Genomic DNA, 4,322 nt, shown 5'->3' on the forward strand with positions numbered 1-4,322 from the left:
TCTCTTGATGGGCATTTAGGTTGCTTCCATGACCTGGCTATTGTAAATAGTGCTGCAATGAACATTGGGGTGCATGTGTCTTTTTGAATTATGGTTTTCTCTGGGTATATGCCCAGTAGTGGGATTGCTGGGTCATATGGTAATTCTATTTTTAGTTTTTTAAGGAACCTCCGTACTTTCTCCATAGTGGCTGTATCAATTTACATTCCCACCAACAGTGCAAGAGGGTTCCCTTTTCTCCACACCCTCTCTAGCATTTGTTGTTTGTAGATTTTCTGATGATGCCCATTCTAACTGGTGTGAGGTGATACCTCATTGTAGTTTTGATTTGCATTTCTCTAATAATTATTGATGTTGAGCAGCTTTTCATGTGCTTCTTGGCCATCTGTATGTCTTCTTTGGAGAAATGTCTGTTTAGGTCTTCTGCCCATTTTTTGATTGGGTTGTTTGGTTTTTTAATATTGAGCTGCATGAGCTGTTTATATATTTTGGAAATTAATCCTTTGTCCGTTGATTCGTTTGCAAATATTTTCTCCCATTTTCTCCCAACAAAAGAGTTGTCTTTTCATCTTGCTTGTAGTTTCCTTTGCTTTGCAAAAGCTTTTAATTTTCATTAGGTCCCATTTGTTTATTTTTGTTTTTATTTCCATTATTCTAGGAGGTGGGTCAAAAAAGATCTTGCTGTAATTTATGTCAGAGTATTCTTCCTATGTTTTCCTCTAAGAGTTTTATAGTGCCCAGTCTTACATTTAGTTCTCTAATCCATTTTGATTTTATTTTTGTGTATGGTGTTAGGGAGTGTTCTAATTTCATTCTTTTACATGTAGCTGTCCAGTTTTCCCAGCACCACTTATTGAAGAGACTGTCTTTTCTCCACTGTATATCCTTTCCTCCTTTGTCATAGATTAGTTGACCATAGGTGTGTGAGTTTATCTCTGGGCTTTCTATCCTGTTCCATTGATCTTTATTTCTGTTTTTGTGCCAGTACCATATTGTCTTGATTACTGTAGCTTTGTAGTATAGTCTGAAGTCAGGGAGTCTGATTCTTCCAGCTCATTTTTTTCCCCTCAAGACTGCTTTTGCTATTTGGGGTCTTTTGTGTCTCCCTAAAAATTTTAAGATTTTTTTGTTCTAGTTGTGTAAAAAATGCCACTGGTAATTTGATAGAGATTGCATTGAATCTTTAGATTGTTTTGGGTAGTATAGTCATTTTCACAATATTGAGTCTTCCAATCCAAGAACATGGTATACCTCTCCATCTGTTTGTGTCACCTTTGATTTCTTTCATCAGTGTCTTACAGTTTTCTGAGTACGGGTCTTTTACCTCCTTAGGTAGGTTTATTCCTAAGTATTTTATCCTTTTTGTTGCAATGGTGAAGGGGATTGTTTCCTTAATTTCTCTTGCATAGGAATGCAAGAGATTTCTGTGCATTAATTTTGTATCCTGTAACTTTACCAGATTCATTGATCAGTTTTAGTAGTTTTCTGTTGACATCTTTAGGATTCTCTATGTATAGTATCATGTCATCTGCCAACAGTGACAGTTTTATTTCCTCTTTTACAATTTATATTCCTTTTATTTCTTTTTCTTCTCTGATTGCCGTGGCTAGGACTTCCAAAACTATGTTGAATAATAGTGGCGAGAGTAGACATCCTTGTCTTGTTCCTGATCTTAGAGGAGATGCTTTCAGTTTTTCACCATTGAGAATGATGTTTGCTGTGGGTTTGTCATATATGGTCTTTATTATGTTGAGGTAGGTTCTCTCTAAGACCACTTTCTGGAGGGTTTTTATCATAAATGGATGTTGAATTTTGTCAAAAGCTATTTCTGAATCTATTGAGATGATCATATGATTTTTCTTTTTCAATTTGTTAATATGGTGTATCACATTGATTGATTTGCGTATATTGAAGAATCCTTGCATCCCTGGGATAAGTCCCACTTGATCATGGTGTATGATCCTTTTAATGTGTTGTTGGATTCTGTTTGCTAGTATTTTGTTGAGGATTTTTGCGTCTGTATTCATCAGTGATATTGGTCTGTAATTTTATTTTTTTGTAGTATCTTTGTCTGGTTTTGGTATCAGGGTGATGGTGGCCTCATAGAATGAGTTTGGAAGTTTTCCTTCCTCTGCAGTTTTTTGGAAGAGTTTGAGAAGGATGGGTGTTAGCTCTTCTCTAAAAGTTTGATAGAATTCACCTGTGAAGCCATCTGGTTCTGGACTTTTGTTGGAAGATTTTAAATCACAGTTTCAATTTATTACTTGTGATTAGTCTGTTCATATTTTCTGTTTCTTCCTGGTTCAGTCTTGGGAGGTTATACCTTTGTAAGAATTTGTCCATTTCCTCCAGGTTGTTCAGTTTATTGGCATAGAGTTGCTTGTAGTAGTCTCTTGTGATGCCTTGTATTCTCCCTGCTTAATTAACCAATGAATTCATTCAACACATGCTAACTGAATGCTTATTGTGTGAAAGACTAGGTTGAGCCTTCATGATACAGCAATAATGAAGAAAGACCTGGTCTCTGTTACCACAGAGATGTGGTTCTCCATCTTTGGAACCCTATCTCACTTTGCTTACATTGCCCTTACAGCAAGTGCTTTTACTTATTGCCTGTTTTTATAATTTTATTTTGAAACAATTTCAAATTTATAGTAAAGTTAAATAGTACAAATGGCTTACATGTTTCCTTCACCCAAAGACTCTGTTTTAGTTGCCGTCATAGCAACAGGATACAATCTAAGACTTATTTTACACCTAGTCTTTATTTTGCTCAGCATTCCAACCCAGAACAATTCCTTGGTCTTTCTTTAACTTTCCATGACCTTGAAGAGTTCAGAAGATTACAAGCCAGTTTGGGTTTGTTGGATGTTTCCTCATAATAAGACTCAGAATTTTGGGCCAGATTGTCACAGGAGTGATGCTGTGTTCTCATGTCATCCTGTCTGCGGACAGTTGCTTTATCACCTTGTCTCATTGCTGGCTGCCTTAACTTTCTTCCTTACTTAACGTGATATCTTCTGGTTTTCTCCATTGTAAAGTTACCTTTCTTCCCCTTTGTACTAATAGATATTTTGTCAAGAGACACTTGGAGACTATGTAAAATCTAGTTATGCATCCCACACTGATCTACTCATTTTAGTATCCATTGATGTTTCTTGCCTGAATTAATTATTACTCTAATAGTTGCCAAATGGCAAATTTTCTAATTCACTATTTACTAATTGGTATTTTGTAGTATGTATGTACGTGTGTGTGTGTGTGTGTATGTATTTATATTTATACATTTGTATGTATTTGTATTTATTTGTATAAATATTTATTTGTATTTATATCAGTGTATACTCAGAAACTTACATTTTATTCGATGAGTTATAATAATTTATTACAATCATTATTTATTTTGATGCTCAGAATGTTCCAGATTTGGCCAGTGGCAGTTTCCTGAAGCTGGTACATCAAAAGACTACAGGTGCATCTTCTTTCTTTGCCCTAGCCACTCTGGAATCAGCCACTTGTCCAAGTCCTATTTTGTTTGTTTGTTTTGGTGGAGGAGTGGCATTTAAAAGTCAAGAACTATGTTAGGTGTGCTTTACTGCTACTCAGACATTGCTGCTCTTAGGCCCTCTTAGTGGACAGAGCAAATATATCTATATAAGTATATACATATATAATACACATATACTGCAGATATATATATATATATATATATCATTCATATGTATATATACACATTTACATCTCTACATATTTCTCTTTTTATATATACCTTAAAAAATCTACCCCTGCTATCACCAGGTATCTTAAGTTCCAATCTCTCACTTCAGGGTTCATGCCTGCTTCCTCCTTTTCATATTTGTACTTCCTTCTTTAAGCGTAAAAAGCCTGGCTCCCATTATCTTCCATATATTTACATATTTACTCAATTCCCCAGTCTCCTGACTTACTGGGCTGCAACACTGCTCTGTCTCCTTTGTGTTGACCCTGGATGTCACGGGGCTGCCTTCTTTTTTAATTATTTTTTAATTTTTTAATTTTTTTTTTTTTTTTCTGTACGCAGGCCACTCACTGTGGTGGCCTCTCCCGTTGTGGAGCACAGGCTCCGGAAGCGCAGGCTGAGCGGCCATTGCTCATGGGCCCAGCCACTCCGTGGCATGTGGGATCTTCCTGGACTGGGGCACGAACCCGGGGACTCTCAACCACTGTGCCACCAGGGAAGCCCATGGGGCTGCCTTCTTTACAGGAAGGGGGAAAGAAGGCAGGTTCATCACCTTTGTGTGTGTGTAAAAAATAAGGTGCTTTTTTTTTTTTTTTTTTTTTTT

Source organism: Lipotes vexillifer, unplaced genomic scaffold, assembly GCF_000442215.2.
Source record: "Lipotes vexillifer unplaced genomic scaffold, Lipotes_vexillifer_v1.1 scaffold7, whole genome shotgun sequence".
Taxonomy (NCBI): Eukaryota; Metazoa; Chordata; class Mammalia; order Artiodactyla; family Lipotidae; genus Lipotes; species Lipotes vexillifer.